Below are 20,484 nucleotides of genomic sequence, written 5' to 3' on the forward strand. Positions count from 1 at the left end.
TATGAGCCTAGATCTGGCCTCCAGCACTTATGGAATGGAGACAGGATTGAAAATTTGCAGATAGGTTAAAGGCCAGGGGCAACATAGAGACACATTTAGAGGTTTATTTCCTGGGCTGGAATCTTGAGTTATTTTAAGAGACCATTAGTTCTCTCAGTTAAACTGGCTATTTAGGTCCTATTAAGGACATGCAGTTCTATTGAATGCCTTGTCCAAGAGCCAAGCATTGTGTATTTTGAAAAGTGAAATGTGTGTCTTGGTTACTACCAGTAACGTCTGTAACCCCAAAGGGAATAAGGAGGGTCCTGACAAGGCCTTGTATTGCAGCCTCAATACATGTAGAGACATGTGTGATTTTGATTTATATTTTGGGTATCTATGAGGTAAGAGATTCCCAGAGTCTTTTACCTTGGAAGGGACAGTTTTTACGTAATAGCCAAATAGTTTATAATAAATGTGAAGGTGGGACCATTTGTTGGCCAGAGCATCCAGTGTGAAGATGACTGCCTAAAGTTTGGCCAACTGCGTTGACCTTTGGGTCCCGTCCTTCATCAGGCACATCCAGGTTAAGGGATGGAAAGCAGCAATATTCCATGGAGCTCCATCACATATGATGGTTAGCAGTGCCATTCGCATCGTCTACAAACTCGCATTGCTGTTCACTCAGTTAATGCCAGTGGGCTTCTCAGGGAGCCAAGGGGTCTCAGAGTGGGGAGACTTCCTTCAGCACAATGGCATCTGGCAAGGGACTGAAGACAGGGGAAGACACCCCCAACCCCTTGCAGGTGGAATATGCCAGACGGCCCACGTTTGGTTCCATCCTGTCTTAGCGAGGACTCTGTAGCTGTGCTGAGCTTGTGGGATGCAGTGTCCATGACCCAAAGCATAATGGGTAGCTGCGTACAGAGGGTCATGGTCTTGGGGGTCTGTGAGAGCCTCTAGTTCCAGGAGAGCCCAGTATGTAGCCTGCTATTTGTTGTTTTAATAGTGTACAGCATGAGGCTAAGACGGGTAGTTTCTTGCATTGCAAACTCTCGGGCAACTTACGGCCATCAAAAGTGGTGTAGATACAGATGAACCTGTTTGCAAAGCAGAAATAGAGACACAGACGTAGAGAACAAACGTATGGACACCAAGGGAGGAAGCAGGGGTGGGATGAATTGGGAGGCTGGCATTGACATATATATATACAACTACGTATAAAATAGATAACTAATGAGAACCTACTGTATAGCACAGGGAACTCTACTCATTGCTCTGTAGTGACCTAAATGGGAAGGAAATCCAAACAAGATGTGATATATGTATACATAGAGCTGATTCACTTTGCTGTACAGTAGAAACTAACACAGCAAAGTTTACAGCATCGTAAAGCAAATATACTCCAATTAAAAAAAAAAAAAGTGGTGTGGAGACACCAGGAGACATGAGAAGAGGTTGCCAAAGACTACAGTGAAGGAGTTTCTGAGGGCACTAATGGAAGTGTCTGCTGATTTGGAAGTAAAATTTGTAAATACACTGCCACCGGACGCAAAAAGGACTAAAAAATGTTGCACTTGTATGTCCATAAACAGTGTGTTAAATGAGTCTCATTGAAGGAGGATGTCATCAATATAATGCCATACCTGTGCTCCTGGAGAAAGGTGAACACAGTGAAGATCGTGTTGCAAAGATTGTATGTGGTGGCAAAACTGCTGAAGTACCCCATGCCTGGAAAAGGTATCTTGTGTCCTTTCAGAAGTGAAGGCAAACTGCAGCTGAAAGGCTGTTGAAACAGGCATGCAAGAGAATGCTTTTAACCAAATTTATAAGAGCAAAATATTTATTAGCTGGATAGAGTCTGTAATTTTAATAGTATCGGATATTGGGTATGGGGGCCCTAATGGCTGGAACCAGAGCATTAATGTTGTAGTAATCCACCATGAGGCACCTGTTATGGACTGAGTGTTTGTGTCCTCCCCAGATTTACATGTTGAAGCCACAACCGTCAATATGACTGTACTTGGAGATAGGGCCTTTGTGAAGGTAACTAAGGTTAAATGAGGGCGTAAGGGTGGGCCCCTAATCCAAAAGGACTGGTGACTTTAGAAGAAAAGGAAGAGAGAAATACCTCTTCCTCTGTCAATCATGTGCAGTCACGGCAAGAAGGCTGCTATCTACAAGCCAGAATGAGAGGCCTCACCAGAAATTGAATCAGCCAGCACCTTAACCCTTGACTTCCCAGCCTCTAGAATTTTTTTTTTTTAATTTATTTATTTTTGGCTGGGTTGGGTCTTTGTTGCTGCGCATGGGCTTTCTCTAGCTGCAGCGAGCAGGGGCTACTTTTTGTTGTGGTACATGGGCTTCTCATTGTGGTGGCTTCTCTTGTTGCAGAGCATGGGCTCTAGGCACACAGGCTTCAGTAGTTGTGGCACACGGGCTCAGTAGTTGTGACTCACGGGCTCTAGAGTGCAGGCTCAGTAGTTGTGGTGCATGGGCTTAGTTGCTCCACGGCATGTGGTATCATCCTGGACCAGGGCTCAAACCCGTGTCCCCTGCATTGGCACCAGCCTCTAGAATTTTGAGAAAATAATTTTCTGTTGTCTAAGTCACCCAGTCTGTGGTATTTTGTCTTGACAACCCAAGCTAACTGGTACAGCATCCTTTATTTTTTCCCAGCAGAAACAGGCAAAGTTGGGCTATCAAACGGAAAAGCAGTGGGAACAATCACATCTTTATTAATTAGGTTTTATATAATACTTTTTAATCCTTGAAGGCCCTCTTTTAACTTACAATGGGCCATATTAACTATTTTAACTAAGGGGTCTGTGGAGTCCCATTGTATCAAGCCAATGTGCAATGGCCAAAGATTTAATTTTAATTCAGTATTCATTGTGTTAGAGTGTGTGTCCCCAATGCGAGATATTTTTAGAGCAATAGGTATTATGACTATGGGAAACTTGGGTAAGGCTGTAGTTAAAGGCTATTTTTTTCTCTATTTTATGTTTAGTCCCTTTTCTAAGATTATAGGGGGTACAATGTTGAAATTTAGTGGGATTCCCCAGGTATAATTTGAGCCCCAGTATTGATTAAGTCTATAAAGTTTTCTCAGTTGATACCTTTTAGCAAATGCTAAAGTTAATTTAGAACCAAGGTTGCAGATGCACAAAAGCCAATCAGCACCCTTTTTTATCTTTTTGTGATAAATTCTTTTAATATATACATTTTTATATATAAATTTTGGATTTCCAATTGAGTCAAATTAAAGACCTGTTTTAATTTAGTTAGATATCATATATACATATATATCTATTATGTATTAGTTAAAATATTATATATATATATATATATATATATATATATATATATACAAAAATTTTTTAGTAATCTTTAATTTTCTCCTCCTGTTGTCTACGGTTTTGTTTTCTTTTCTCTATTCCCTGCTCACCCTTTTTTCTCCTGTTTTAGGCTTTTAGCTCCCTGAAGCCAGTGGGTTTTAGTTTCTGCTTTAAGGGGAAAGAGGGAGGGAAAGGGCCCAGTGCCCCTAGACAGCAGCCTCCTCTGTCCCCTTCTCAACATCCCCTACTTTTTTCCCCTCTTAAACAAAATCTTTTAGAACAGCTGAACAGCTGTATCTTTAGGTGGATAAAGTCCCACTCGCCACGCTTTTCTTTGTCTCCTGTCTCTGACCATTTCCCCCACTTTTTTTGAGTGTTTACCTGATAAACTCCTGGTTTGAATAATTCCAGCAGGATTTGGGGTGTAGGGGTGTCCCTAGATGTCTAGGGTACCTGACCCTGGGTTGACTCAGGGAAGGGGAAATATTGACATGGTGTGGGGGATTACATAAAGGAGGTAGTTGTGGCAATGGATCTGGGATTGGTTGGAGGATTTGTTATACAACTTTACCTGCTCGCAAAAGCAGGATCCCAGGGCAGATGTAAAGAACTTTGGCTGTTAGTTTGGCCCTGTGGTTAATAGACATTAAATAGACAAATACAGAATCTAAGAAAACAGAGCAGCCCCTCTTCACCTTGCGGCATTTTCCAATTGGCCAGTGCTAGGAGCCATGTGTGGCCTCAGCTATACACGTGTTAGGCATAAAATAGCAGCTTCCAGGCATGAAAGAGCCAAAAAAAACAAAAACAACAAAAGAGCACCTTTTGCAGTAGACATCTGCTGCTTTCAGCTGTGAAGGACCTTCCACTCATAGCACCTTGATATCCCTTTGGAGAACCACCCTGCTTCCCAACTCCTGGTCCATGTGATTCACGCCATTGTCGGACTGACTTCCCTCAGCCTAGGGATCCAGAGGTGGTCATGTGACTTGGGCCTGGCCAATCAGCACCACCCTCCCAGCCTGGCCTCAGTGATTGGTTCAGAGATGGGTCTGTGATTCCAGCTAGTCCAATGGCAGCTCTCCCTAAGACTTTTGCTAGGGTTCACTGGGAACATGGCCGGTACGCCTTATTTGGTGGGGTTATCAAACAGTCAGGATGTCATCCTGAAGCTGGGACTGGGAGGGAAGCACCATGTGGAAGAGGGGTGGATGCTAGCCTGAGAGTGAAGCCACCACAGAGGAGAGTGCAGGCAATACTGGGAAAGAAGCTGGGTTGTGATATGATTGTCTGAGGCCCTGGATACTGCAGTGCTATCAGCCATGGACTTTTCAGTTACACGAGCTGACAAATTCCCTTTCATGTTGAAAAAAAAAAATTGCAAAGTGTAAAATAGTAGGCATAGTGCTTCCCTGGTGGTGCAGTGGTTGAGAATCCGCCTGCCAATGCAGGAGACACGGGTTCGAGCCCTGGTCTGGGAAGATCCCACATGCCGCGGAGCAACTGGGCCCGTGAGCCACAACTACTGAGCCTGCGCGTCTGGAGCCTGTGCTCCGCAACAGGAGAGGCCGCGATGGTGGGAGGCCCGCGCACCGCGATGAAGAGCGGCCCCCGCTCGCCGCAACTAGAGAAAGCCCTCGCACAGAAACGAAGACCCAACACAGCCAAAAATAAATAAATTAATTAATTAATTAAAAAAAGAATTTAGGTGAACCAATTAAAAAAAAATAGTAGGCATATTATACTACTGTTTGTGTAGAAAAGGAGGGGGAAATTGTGTTTATATGTATCTGCTTGTGTATGCATTTGAACTTTTCTGATAAGTAAGAAACTAATAATCATGGATACCTGTTGGGGAATGGAAACCGGTGGATGGGGGTAGAAGTCATGGGAATGACTTCACTATATATCCTTTCATATCTTTTTACATTTGCACATTTGGGATTGTTACCTATTCACAGTATTAATTACATAATTTTTAAAATTTTTATTTATTTATTTATTTTTGGCTACATTGGGTCTTTGTTGCTGCGTGCGGGCTTTCTCTAGTTGCTGCGAGTGGGGGCTACTCTTCGTTGCAGTGCATGGACTGGACTTCTCATCGCAGTGGCTTCTCTTGTTGCGAAGCACGGGCTCTAGGCACATGGGCTTCAGTAGTTGTGGCACGTGGGCTTAGTTGCTCCCCAGCATGTGGGATCTTCCTGGACCAGGACTCGAACCCATGTCCCCTGCATTGGCAGGCAGATTCTTAACCACTGCGCCACCAGGGAAGTCCCACGTAATTTTAAAAATACAAAACACTAGAGGTTGCAATGGTATTTTATAAGCCTTAGTAAGAAAATATCCTATTATACCAAATACATTAAAATTTCAAAGTATGTAAGATAAGTATATTTACACTCCTAACCACTCAGGAGCAAAGTAAACAGAACACAGTCAAGAGACCAGGTAGATGGGAAAAGATCTCAATTAAATTTAAAGTTATGCATAGTCTGTCTTTTGTTATGTTTGCTAAGAAGATGCAAGAAGCTTTCTGAGATATCCAGTGTTAACTACAAAGTTCTTTCTAGAATATTCAATGTAATCCATAAAGAACTTCTGCTTCTGGGTAGGATGTAGTCAGTATCAGTAGGTCTTCATTTGTGCTGCAACAATTGGGGGAAAAAAGGGATAAATTACAAAAACCATATTTTAAAGGACATCAGAGAGCAGTGGGAGCAGAGAAGGAAGAGCTCATTCAAGGTGAGCTGAGATTGTTGGTCATTTTTTCCTTGGGTCATTTGTGAAGTCTGGGCATAGGCTGAAGATTGAGCTTAGTTTACAGAAACTGTTGAGGCCACTCAAGCTGCCATTATAGACTAGAATCTAGATGCGAGGCTCATTTTTCCTATGGGATACTTGCTAAGTGCTGGGGTAGACTGAGGGGTGGTGATGGAGGGGGGTAGGGCCTGTCTGGGGGCCTGGGCTGGAAAGGCAGCACAAGATTTACATCTTTTGGTGTTTGGAGGATGGAGTCTCACTGGGGAGAAGGGCCTGCAAAAACACAAGATAGATCTCACTCTCAAAATAACTAAAAACAGAGGTGTACTGAGTCCAACTAAAGCTGCAACTCACCTCAACTCAGCTCAATTCCTGATTGGATTGAGGCATCATCCCTTTAAGATATATGTCTAACAGAGGATAAGTAAACCCTCTAGGGGAAAATATGACTAACCTCAACATCTGTGATTCTTTTATACACAATATTTGGCATATGATAAAAAATTACAAGTCATAGAAAAAGCAGGTATGGTAGCCTGAACAATATCCTCCCAAAGATGTGTCTGTCCTAATTCCTGGAACCTGTGAATGTAGTGACTTTGCAGATGTGATTAAGGATTTGAGATGGAGAGAGTATCCTGGCTTATCCAGGTGGGCCCAATAAAATCACAAGGGTCCTTATGAGAGGGAGGCAGGAAGGTCAGAGTTAGTAGTAGATGTAAGGATGGAAATGAGAGGTAGGAGTTATGTGAAGAAGGGGTCACAAGCTAAAGAATGACGGTGGCCTTTAGAGCTGAAAAAGACAAGGAAAAGGATTCTTCCCTACAGCTTTCAGAAGGAACCCACTCTGCTGACACCTTGACTTTAGCCCAGTGAGACTGATTTTGGACTTCTGACCTCCAGAACTGTAAGATAATAAATCAGTGTTGTCTGAGACCCCTAAATTTGTGGTAATTTATTATAGCAGTAGTAGGAAACTAATACAACAGGACAATGTGACTGATAATCAAGAGAAAAAAATGAGACAATAGAAGCAGACCCATACCTGATTTGGATGTCAAGAACTTTAAAATAACCATTTAAGGGAATGTAAACTGGTGCAGCCACTATGGAAAACAGTATGGAAGTTCCTCCAAAAACTAAAACTAGAGTTGCCATATGATTCTGCAATCACCCTCTTGGGCATATATCCAGGAAAAATATATAATTCAAAAATATATATGTACCCTGATGTTAATTGCAGCACTATTTACAATAGCCAAGACATGGAAGCAACCTAAATGCCCATTGACAGATGAATGGCTAAAGAAGATGTGGTACATATATACAATGGAATATTACTCAGCCATAAAAAAGAATGAAATGATGCGATTTGCAGAAACATGGATGGACCTGGAGATTATCATACTAAGTGAAGTAAGTCAGAAAGAGAAAGACAAATACCAGATGATATCATTTATATGTGGAACGTAAAATATGACACAAATGAACTTTTATTGAATAGAAACAGGCTCACAGACATAGAGAGCAAACATGTGGTTGTCATGAGTGAGGGGAGGGTAGGAGACAGATGGACTGGGAGTTTGGGGTTAGCAGATGCAAACTATTATATAGAATGGAAAAACATCAAGATCCTACTGTGTACCACAGGGAACTATATTCAATATCCTGTGATAAACCATGATGGAAGAGAATATGAAAAAGAATGTATATATATATATGTATAACAGAATCACTTTGCTGTACAGTAGAAATTAACACATAAGTCAACTATACTTCAATAAAATAAAATTTAAAAATAAAATAACCATTTAACAGTACTAGGAACAATGAACAAATGGTGACAAAATGTGGAATTTCAACAGAGAATTAGCCAAATGAACATTCTAGGATGAACAGATAGAATATCTGAAAGGAAGCATTCAGATGGGCTGAGCAGCACACTAGACACAGCAGAGGCAAGAGATTCGTAAACTTGAAGATGGGCCAATAGAAAATACCCAAACTAAAGTACAGAAAGGTAAAGGAATAGAAAGAACAATGTTAACTACAAAGTTTTTGTTTGATGTCTCCCCAGAATACAATATTTAGCCAAGAAGATTATTCATTTCATCTTAGAATGTTTGTTGTAGCAGATATAAGGGAATTTGTTTATTTAAATTGTAAGTAAGCTCACTTTGTAAATCATATTGCTGATGCTCCTATTAGACTCTCGGATCTAGTTTTCTCCCACAGATTGCAAGAAATACAAAGTAAAGCTTCTAGTGGGTTTGAATCTAAAAACCACAATCATTGTCTAACTCTGAAATTCAGCTTCCACATTTGTAAAATGGAGGTAATAATATATATCTCATAGCTCTAGTATGAGGATTAAGTGACAGAAGGCCCTTAGCATAATAATGCCTGGCACAGAGTAAATGTACATTTTTATTATCATTTTTTCCTCAGGCAGGTACATCTGTATGTCAGAAGAATCATCAGAGGGAGTATGAGGTAATGGACTTTCATTCAATGAGATGAGCTTAAATGAGATAATGGATGTAAAGCTCTCTATAAAGAGATATAATGGTGCCCTTTACTATTATAGCAGGAATCTCAGTTTACTAACTCAGGTGTACCATAAATAGTATTTTATTTTTATATAATAATTTATTTTTTGAGCTCCCAATCTGCTAGAGTGGCAGCAAGTTAATCTCGGTAATTTGAGGTTTCTTTCCTTTCTGCTGGATGGCGTCTAAGTTCTAGGGGCTCACATTGTGCAAGGTATGGGTTGGATCTTTCCTCATCAGTCACAGAGGAGTACCTTGTTCCTGCACCTACTTCAGGTCAGTGGACTCTGTCCTCAACTTCCATTCCCAGTTTGGGGGCCATGGGAATCTTTCTGCTGCTTCATTGCCAAACAAGGGCATGGAAATCTTGGACAGGCTGGGACATGGCTTGCCTGGACACCCTAGACAGTAGTGCCATCTCTACGATCATGTTCCCAGGGATGCTGCCCAGGAAGCAGGGCCCCAGACCGTTCTTTCTTGAACCCACTTCATCACTGCTATTAGAAATCAATCTTTCATTTCTCTGTCTCCTTGCTTAAGGGGCTTTTATCCAGTCTCCTCAGAGAACGCTACCTTCTTAATAGGCTTAGGTTTTTGGAATTATATTTTGGAACTATTTTTTTTCTACTTTCATTACCACTTCATCTCTCCTCTGAACCAATAAACACAGAACTGGCTTAAGTGGATGAAGAGGAGGGGAAGGAAGGATAACAGAAAGAAATAAAAGTATATCAGGTAAGGAAGGGGTCCAGCTATGATGTAATCCTTGGGACCAGATTGGCCTTCTTGCCATAAACAACCATAAAACTGGACAAAAAAATGTGAGCAACCATTCTCAGGCATTGGATAATAGGCAGTACATGACAGTGATCCTTGAGAGAAGGGGAACTCATGAGATGTGCCCCAAATTATTTTGGCTTTCTGCCGGGGAACAGTTTTCCAACCATAGCACAGCAAGCTGGAGTTCTAGCAGAGTAGGGCTGACTTGCTGCGTGGAAGAGGCAGAGATCAGAGCTCAGGGCTGCTGAAGCAGCTGCAATCTACAGGTCATGGCACTGGAGAGGATGCAGCTGCATGTGTGGGAGGCAAAAATCTATGTGGGAGGTCTCCTTGTGAATCTTTGGCTCAGGGCCGGGATGCACATGTATAGGGGAAGACCACCCAAGGCTTTCCACAGAGAGGCTGCTACAGAGTTGAGGGTAAAATAGATACCAGAAGTCAAGCAGATAACAGAATCTAGAGCCTCTACAATGTATCATCCACAATGTCCATTAAACAATCTAAAATTCCTACATATGTAAAAACAACAACAACAACAACAACAAGGAAATGTAACCCATAGTAAAGACAACCACAACAAAGTGTCAAGAGTCAATAGAAACTGACCTCAAGATGGTCCAGATGTTGGATTTAGCAAAGACTTTATGGAAATTATTATAAATATGTTCAAAAATCTAAAAGAATATGTGTTCAAAGAATTAAAAGAAAATATGGCCATAATGAGTAAAGTAATGGGAAATGAAGCCCAAAAGTACGCAGCGGGTAAGGGGATCTAGGGATTTTTCAAACTGCTTTTGCCCAATCCTCATTATTTTATACACTCCTTTACTCCCAACTCCAGAGATACCTGGTTCTGTCAGTGGTTGTGCCTTTTTAAGATTCTGTGGTATAAATTGGGATGGTTTTCACTTTTGCCCACTACTGGCTCAGGAAATGTCTCTTCTTGGATCTGCTAAAAGTCAACATTCCTCTTCTGCTGTCTGGCTTCCAAAATTTTGTTAGTGCTGTCTCCTCTGTTCTCTCATTTTTGTAGATTTATTTTAGTTTTTAAAAAATCACTTTACTATGGTTTTAGTAGGTGTTTTAGAGGGAATGAATCTAGATGTGCATGTGTAATCCGCATTTTCAGCCCAGAACTCCTGTACTAATTCTTAAAAGTGATTTAAATAACATAACATTTCCTGGAAACTGTTCTCATCCAATATATTAACAGCCTTCTGTTGGCCTCCTCACTAAAAGGCCCAAATGAGATTTCTTAATCTCCCTTTCTTCGTGTGCCCTCAAGGCCCACAAAGCCTCTAAAATAAATTACAATTATGCCTGTCGCAAGCCCATTAGTTGGACATGACAAATCAGTAAAAAAGAGATACTCATTTTCTTCTATGGAAGTAGGTTTCCTCAAGGGACCTGGGCTCACCACAATCTCACAAATGCATACCTTCTTGGACATGTCTGGCTTTTGCCGACAGTAAATATTAAATTATACTTCAAATATAAAACCTCTACTGCATCTAATTCAAGCTAACCCCATTAAATGATTATCTAGGTCTTAAAATCTAAAAGGATTTTTCTTCCCTTAAACAAGTCCTGTCAGCCCCAACATTAGGTACCTTTGCTTCTAGTAAGCACGTCACTCTTTTTTGCCATTAAAAAGCAATATTTACCTTTGCTGTACAAAGACTAATGGAGACAACTCCCCATTGCCTATTATAATTCTCTTTGCAGTTGGTAGCACCAGATGTGCCTCCAGCCTGTGTTCTGTGGCTAGGACATCTATCTCATTAGAGCCTTCTTCTGTTTTTGTCTTGGCTGCCCTCTGAATGGGGAGCGGGCTGCTCCTCTTCAGGTATAGCACTCTTTCTAAAAGCCAAAATACAATTCCTATCTACAGTCCAAGTATATTAGTATTAAATTTTACTCATCTTGGATGGTCATATTACCCTTACACATTGTCCCCAGGTAAACCCAGCATCTTCACTTTCAACTCCAACATACTAAAAACCTCTTATCTGTCTTCCCGTTTTTGCACACACCCTTGTTTGCCTTCATACAACCTTTCTCCAACTCTTTTTGTTAACAGAATCTTGATTTCTTGCAGATGTCTATACACATCTCTCCTTCCCTAGAAGCTGACGCTGTCCCTGGTTCAGGGGCAAATCTTGATTAACTAGGTACCATTCCCCTGAGCTGAGATTGGTCCAGTATGGATACAGTTCTGCCAGTGAGGCATGGGGAAAAATCTCCTGGGGAAGCTTCTGAGAAAAGATTCCTCGCTCCCCAAAATAGACCCCCCCATAGAGTCTTTCTCTTTTGCTGATCACATTGGGCCTGAGTGTGGCTCCTGGAGCTGCAGCCAACTTCTTGTGACTGTGACAGAATCTAGCCTGAGGAGGGCAGATGAGAAAGACGGAGGGACTTTGGGTCCTCCATGACATCTCTGAATACACCAACCATGGAGCTGCCCCACCTCAGGATATCTTGTTAAATAAAATACTCTTAATTTTTTAAAGACAAATTGAAGTTGTGTACTAGATTTTTTTCCATTTCGCCCTCCAGATTCATTCTCCACACCTCTCTGTGAACCAGGAGGTTGGATTTGGTCAATGACATGCATCAGCAGTAGATCAAAGGGTGGGAGTAGAGAGCCAGGTCATGGTTCAATAGTGGCTGCATCCTTTTACCAAGGCCATATTTCTGAGGTTCTAATAGCCACTCCTTCCCTTTGCCCTCTCAAGCATGGGGGTAGCTTTCCTCTGTTGCCAGTTAGTTCCATGAACCCTGCCCATACTTTTGTAAATAATCCCTCCATTAACCTCTCTGAAATGTCCCCTCTTTTTTCCCTTCCAGTTTCATTGAGATATAATTGACATATGGCACTGTGTAACTTTAAAGTGTACAGGATAGTGGTTTGATTTACATACATCATGAAGTGATTAGCACAATAAGTTTAGGGAACGTCCATCCTCTCATATAGGTACAAAATTAAAGAAATTAAAAAAAATTTTTTCCCCTGTGATGAGAACACATAGAATTTACTCCCTTAACAACTTTCATAGATAACATACAGCAGTGTTCATTATATTTCTTGTGTTGTACATTACATCCCTAGTACTTATTTATCTTTTAACTGAAAGTTTGGACCTTTTGACTGCCTTCATTTTCCCTCCCCCCACACCTTGCCTCTCGTAACCACAAATCTGATCCCTTTTTCTATGAGTTTGTTTGTTTTTGAAATATAATTGGCCTACAACACTGTGTTAGCTCCTGGTACACAACATAGTGATTCAATATGAAATGTCCCCTTTTGAGTGTGCCATCTCTTTTCTGCCAAAACCCTGACTGATACATTGGGTTTTCAACTGATGGGGTTCCTCGCCACTTGACTGAACCTGTATTGGTCTCAGACATCTTACTGTCATCTTTTACACAGATGGACCTGTTCATTGGTTTCAGTGTTTGTGAGGTAAAGTAATATTCCTCTTTGGTGTCTGACATCTGCATAGGTGATGAGTTGATTGCTTTCTTCAAAACACATACCCTTCAAATAGATCTGCCAATATTTTTATTGGTTCCAGATGACTTTTGGGTTGTTCATATTTATGGCCAACTGGAAAACAGTGAAGTGAAATAAGTCTCCAAATGTCTTTAGATTAATGACTTTTCATGTCTTATAACTATCTTCTAAAGAAGCCTTATGAGATACTACAGCTAAAAATGCTTTGGCTACTACAATCATTTTCTCTCTTCCCAGGCCATGGCTTTATTTTCCTCACCCATCAACTAGGCTCCTCTGACAACTTTAACCTTCTTGCATGTTGCTCTGCTCCAAAACCAGGCCCCAAATTTAGGGGGAAATCTGTACTGGCCAAATGGTCTTCAGCCAGATTACCTTAGGTATTCCCCAGACGGCCACTTGAGGGCGCCCAAGGATCTTCTTCACTTTACTCACATGATGGGTGGGATGGCTCATGTGAATTAAGCTGGGTATGATAAAGGAAGTCCGATAAAAGTTATCGATGTGTTCCAACATGTTCCATTGTGGGTCATAGTACTGTCATACCGACCACTTTCTAAGCATATAATGGGAGGGCACAATCCACAACAGGATTATTTTGTTTAATTTCATCCAGATGAAGAAATACTGATCACATAAATAGAAATGTATGTTCACAAGATATATAGAAATATCACCAAATGCAAAATATAATATACTACCATCATCAAAGAGCTGTGAAAAGTTTTCACACTCAGATTTGAAATATCGCTACACTTTAATATAATGGGACACACACTTTATAGGTCAAACTGGAAGTCTCTCAGAAACAGCAAGAATTTCACTGTTGACTTTCACTGTAGATTCATCAAGGGGGTAAAATGACAAAATAGAATTTTGAAAACTAAGTTGGCCAAGATATATGCAGAAACATGAATCAAATGGCCTAGATCTTGCCCTTAGTTCTTGCAAGTGTAAGAGACAAGGCTTTCTCATCTTGAAATATTAATAGGTTGGCCCATGAAATTTCCCACTATGCTCCCAGAGGCACTGACTTAAAAGAAATCGTGTATTAACTGACATTCTACTAAAGTAGTACAAAGCACTTTTTTTTAAGTATGTCAAGGCCTTCCCTTCATAACTGTCCTACCAAAGCAAATGCTGTTGATGGTTCACCTATATCCCCTTTGATCCCTCTGATTCGGATTCAAATTCTTATGTTTTTTTTCCCCACACAACAAGAAATTCTCCCACACCAGCTGTGTGTCCTATAATTCAACTCAATTTTGATACTACCTACCTGGACATAGATAACCACAGGTTAAGGTTTAATCTTACAAGACTGCTCCCCACCCCAGATGCCAATCACAATTTCAGGTTGTCACCTGGGTTTCTGCCCAACCGTGATAGATTGGCGGTTCCTATGACCCCCTCCTTGGATGTCATTAATTTGTTAGAGCAGCTCACAGAACACAGAAACATTTTACTTAGTAGATTACCAGTTTATTATAAAAGGGTATAACTCAGGAACAGCCAGATAGAAGAGATGCACAGGGCAAAATATGTGGGAAGGGTGCAGAGCTTCCATGCCCTCTCTGAGCACCTCTCTCTCCGAATTTCAAGATGTTCAACCAACCCAGACGCTCTCCAAACCCTGTACTTTGGGGGTTTTATGGAGGCTTCATTACCTAGGCATGATTGATTAAATTATTAACGACTGGTGATTGAACTCAATCTCCAGTCCCTCTACCCTCCTTGGCGGTCAGGGTGTGGGACTGAAAGTTCCAACCCTCTAATGACATGGTTTGTTCCCCTGGCAACCAGCACATCCTTAGGTGACCCAGCAGCTTCCCAAGTCACCTTATTAACATAACTTTATTTTTTTACTATTATTTTTTATAAATTTATTTATTTATTTATTTTTGGCTGCGTTGGGTTTTCATTGCTGTGCATGGGCTTTCTCTAGTTGGGGAGAGCGGGGGCTACTCTTCGTTGTGGCGCGTGGGCTTCTCATTGTGGTGGCTTATTTTTGTTGCAGATCACAGGCTCTAGGCACGTGGGCTTCAATAGTTGTGGCTCGTGGGCTCTAGAGCACAGGCTCATTAGCTATGGCGCACGGACTTAGTTGCTCTGAGGCATGTGGGATCTTCCCAGACCAGGGCTCGAACCCGTGTCCCCTGCATTGGCAGGTGGATTCTTAACCACTGCGCCTCCAGGGAAGTCCCATTAACATATCTTTAGAAGACACCTTTATTGCTTTCATCACATAGGAAATCCCAAGGATTTTAGGAGCTCTATGCCAGGGTCAGGGACAAAGACCAAATATATATTTCTCATTATAAATCACAATAACACAATCCCTTTCGCCATTTCCGTTTTGTCATCCTCCAGCTTCTGTGCCCTGGGTTTCCAGTGGTTTATAACTGTGACTTTGTTCAGAGGCTCTCCCTTGGGCTGCTGGGGCTACTTTGCACACCAGCACGCAAAGGGAACTGGAATTGCCTGGGAGTCTGTGTGCCCCTCCTCCCTGGATCTGTGGCTGCTGACTGGTTCAGGAGTATGGAAGCCCAGGTCCCTTGTTTAAGGAGGGATGAACTACAAGGTGTAATTTACCCTTCAGAACTCCCCTCTGGATCAGGCTGAGGTTGGGGCTTGGCCAACATCATACTCTTCCTGGCTTCTTACCTTTTTATACTTCTTTTCCCCATTCCTTTCCTTATTTTTCCCTGGAGCACTTCCTTAATAAATCATTTGCACATGATTCCTGTTTCAACATGTGCTTTTAGGAACCCAACTTAAGAAAGCAACCATCCCTGATAAACCATGCTGCCATGTAAGGCAGGGATACACATCAAAGTTTACCAGCAAAAAAAGTCACGGAAACGTTGCTAAAAGGCTTTGAATTCATTACTGCAAGAAGAATTCTGCTTCAGCTAGGCAGGAAGGGGAGTGTAGAGGCAGAGTAATGGTTCTTACAGCTTTGCTCCTGACAAAGATACAGGAACTGCCTGGGAAATGCTCTCTGCAGCCATTTGTGCTTTGGGAGGAGCAGTCACAGGGGCTGTTGGTTGTGACTGTCCTTCCTGATTCCTATGGAATGGTCCTGGGTCTCTGTTTTAACTTCCTATTCAGTAAAAGATCTGCAACCCCAAAACAAAGATATTTTGCCCATCCAAACAGGTTTTTAAAAACCCAGTGTCTCCTGAACTATTGGCCATTCATAATAACTATAATTTTCTCACTCATCATCTCACCAGAAAGAGAAAACAATGCTTTTCTTTGACTGACATACCAACATACTAAGGACTTGTGCATCTTTTCTTGTTGGTTCCCCACAGTTCCTCCTGGAAGCCATGACATAAAATATAGACATTTGCAGATAAGCAAAAACTGAGAGTATTCATCCTTAGCAGACTTGTACTACAAGTACTAAAGGTTGTTCGTCAGGCTAAAGGGCAAGGATATCAGATAGAAACTTGGATCTACAAGTAGGAATGAAAAGCATCATACATGGGTAACAATAAAAGATGATTTTTTCTTATAATTCCTTTAAAAGACAACTATTTAAAGCAATAATAATAATAATTTATTATAGGGTTTAAAACATGTGAAAGTAAAATATATGACTATAATAGCACAAGGACAGGGAAGGTAATAGAATTATTCTCTTTTTAGGTAATGAATTTTATGGGAATTGGTATAAATTAATTATAAGCAGAATGTAATGAATTAAGAATGTATATTGTAATCCCCTAGAGCTAAACTGATAATATTATACAAAAAGGTGGAGGGGCTTCCCTGGTGGCTCAGTGGTTGAGAATCTGCCTGCCAATGCAGGGCACACGGGTTCGAGCCCTGGTCTGGGAAGATCCCACATGCCGCGGAGCAACTAGGCCTGTGAGCCACAATTACTGAGCCTGCGCGTCTGGAGCCTGTCCTCCGCAACAAGAGAGGCTGCGATAATGAGAGGCCCGTGCACTGCGATGAAGAGTGGCCCCCACTTGCCACAACTAGAGAAAGCCCTCGCACAGAAACGAAGACCCAACACAGCCATAAATAAATAAATAAATAAATAAAATTAAAACTTTAAAAAAAAAAAAAAAAAAGGTGGAGCTAAAAAGCAAATAGAGGAAATAAAATAAACTACTAAAAATATCTGATTAACTAAAGACAGAAAAAAAAAGAAGAACAAAAAACAGGTAGGACAAATATAAAACAAATAGCAAGATGGTAGATTTAAACCAAATCATGTAAACAATTACATTATATGTAAATGAACTAAACACTTCAACTAAAAGGCAGAGATTATCAAATTGGATAAAAATGACCCAAATCTCTGCTGTCTTAAGAGATACTCTTTAAGCATATGGACACTGATAAAGCAAAAGTAAAAGGATGGAAAAATACATTATGCATATATAATACAGGTAATAAGATGAAATATAAACAAAAATAAGAACACACAGAAAACTGGTGGGGTCATGTTAATATCAGACAAAGTAGGCTTCAAGATGTGGCATACTACTAGACATAAAGAGAGAAAAAATGTCATATTGATTAAAGGGTCAGTCCATCAAGAAGATTTAACAATCCTAAATACATGTACTTAGTAACTATGTTAATTTGCTAGCACTGCCGTAGCAAAGTACCTCAGATTGGGTGGCTTAAACAACAAAATTTATTTTCTCACAGTTCTGGAGGCTGGGTGTGTGATATCCTAGTGTTGGCAGTGTTGGTTCCCTCTGAGGGCTGTCTTCCCTGTGTCTCCACATTGTCTTCCTTCTGTCCATGTCTGTGTCTAGAACACTATGCCCAATAACTGCAGAACACAGATGTTTCTTTTCAAGGACACATGGAACATTCCCCAAGATAGACCATATGCTGGACCATAACATAAATAAATATTAAAGGACTGACATCTTATGGAGTATATTCTAAAAGAAATCTAGAAAAACCCCAAGTATTGTATTTGGAAATTAAATAACACACTACTAAACAACTCATGAGTCAAAGAAAATATCATAAGGGAAATTTTAAAATATCTTAAACTGAAAGATAATGATAGCACAACATCTCAAAATATGTGGGTTGTAGGTAAAGCTATGTCTAGAGGGAAATTTATAGCTTTAAATGCTTATATTACAGAAGAAGAAAAGTTTTGAACAATAATCTAACTTTCCACCTTAAGTAGCTAGAAAAAGAAGAACAAATTAAATCCAAAGTAACAGGAAGAGATTGACATATACACACTACTATATGTATAAAATAGATAACTAATACAGACCTACTGTATGGCACAGGAAACTCTACTCAGTACTCTATAATGGCCTATATGGGAAAAGAATCTAAAAAAGAGTGGATAAAAAAATACATAAAAAAGAGTGGATATATGCATATGTATAACTGATTCACTTCGTTACATACCTGAAACTAACACAACATTGTAAATCAACTAAACTCCAATAAAAAGAAAAAGAAAAAGAAAAAAGAAAAAAACAAAGTAACAGGAAGAAAAGAAATAATAAAAACAAGAGCAGAAATCAGTGAAAGAGAAAGCCAACAAAAAATAGAGAAAACCTAAAGTTGGTTCTTTGAAAAGATTAATAAAACCGATAAAATTGGCAAGACTTAGAAATAAAGAGAATGAGAGGGAAAATAAAAGTGAGACCAGGGTAAGGGCTATATGGTGGTTCCTTAACACTGTTCTTACAGGTTTTCTGTGCATTTGAAATTACGTCAAAATAAAAATTTAAATAAAGTGAGCGAAATGTACAAATTGATAATATTGAAAGATTCAGATTTTGGTCAAGAGAGATTGTCTTTTTCTGCTGAAATAAAGATAGAAGTGGGGAAGGTGTGGGAAGGAATAAAAGTTATGGTTGAAGACATGGGAGGGCTAAGTTCTTAGATGCATCAATGATGCCCTTAACTGATTAGGCTCTAGTGCACTGCCGTTCTAACCTAGATACCTGTAGAGGCTGTGCAGTGTCTTTGTCATATGCAGTTTTCTGAGCTGCATCAGGTTTCCAGCCAGTTTGCATTCTCTCCTTGATGTTACTTGCACTCGACACCTAAACTCCTCTTGCATCTTTAACCTAAACACCATTGTGAAGCCAAGGTTTTTTTCTACAGTGTTATGGGGAAGAGGATTAAGTTTTACAGAGGGAGAAGACAGGCGTTTAAATTTAGACGTGGATGAAAGCAAATATCATACTGCATCTGAATCAGAAACGAGGCAGTCACTTCTTTATTCTAAAAGCCAACAGCTGCTCAGAGACAAGCAGACTGAACCACTTCCTCCTTGCTCAGAAATTCTCAGAGAGCACACACACACACACATTTATATACACATATGGTTAGAAGAACAAAGAAAAGGAGCACAAGGAAAAATAATTCATTGATGATGTCATTTGCAACTTCAGCGCACAGTTATATGTTTCATATCACATGATTTCCTGCAAAAAGCATGTTCATGAGTCCAGGCAATTCTCTCAAACCAGGAGGTTAAGGATTACATTCAGATAAGCACTAACCAACCAATTAAGACAGACTAGTTTTTTTTTTTTTTTTTTAAGAAAGAGATATAATTTCTTTTTTAGATTTTTATTATGAAAAATTTCAAAAATACACAGAAGAATAGTGTAACGGTCCCCTCACATACTCATCACCCAGACTGGACAATCCAATTACACTGAGTTGGAAGAAATCATAAAAGAGGAAATCTGCAGTTTGGGATACAGAGTGGGGCACAGTTAAATTTAGCTTTACTGGGAGCTTGCTCCAACTTGATTAATCAGCTAATCAAAGCTCTTTGTTTAACTTCAGTTTCCTTATCGTCATAAAGAAAGGCTATTCACAACTCACCAGCTGCACCAAGTTTCTGTAGATCTGGGTCGAATACTCAAGCTCTGTTAATTGATTAATTAATTAATTATATTTAATTAATTTATTTTTGGCTGCGTTGGGTCCTCGCTGCTGCGGACGGGCTTTCTCTAGCTGCGGGGAGCAGGGGCTACTCTTCGTTGCTGTGCGCAGGCTTCTCATTGCGGTGGCTTCTCTCGTTGCGGAGCACGGGCTCTTGGCACGCAGGCTTCAATAGTTGTGGCATGCGGGCTCAGTAGTTGTGGCTCGCGGGCTCTAGAGTGCAGACTCAGTAGTTGCGGCGCACAGGCTTAGTTGCTCGGCGGCATGTGGGATCCTCCCGGACCAGGGATCGAACCCTTGTCCCCTGCATTGGCAGCATTGGCAGGCGGACTCTTAACCACTGTGCCACCAGGGAAGTCCAGAGACTTACATTTTTTAACTACAATCTGCCATGTTTGAGATGGTGGCAGGGTGTCTGCGTGGAGATGACCATTGGGCAAATGGAACTATAAACCTGGGTGTTGGGAGAGAGTTCTGGGACTGGAGATCTGTTGGAAGTGGGAGCCGATGTCAAAGAAGAAGTGGGTGGGGAAGAGAGTAAGGCCTGGGTAGAACTCTGTGGAGCACTCCCACTCAGGTTACAGGAGGGACAGGCAGGAGCCAGGCCAGGAAGCACACAGCCCTGGGAGAAAAGGAAATAAAAGGGGTTAACCATACGGGG

The sequence above is a fragment of the Balaenoptera physalus genome (genome assembly GCF_965194825.1).
Source record: "Balaenoptera physalus genome assembly, chromosome: 2".
NCBI classification, from domain to species: Eukaryota; Metazoa; Chordata; class Mammalia; order Artiodactyla; family Balaenopteridae; genus Balaenoptera; species Balaenoptera physalus.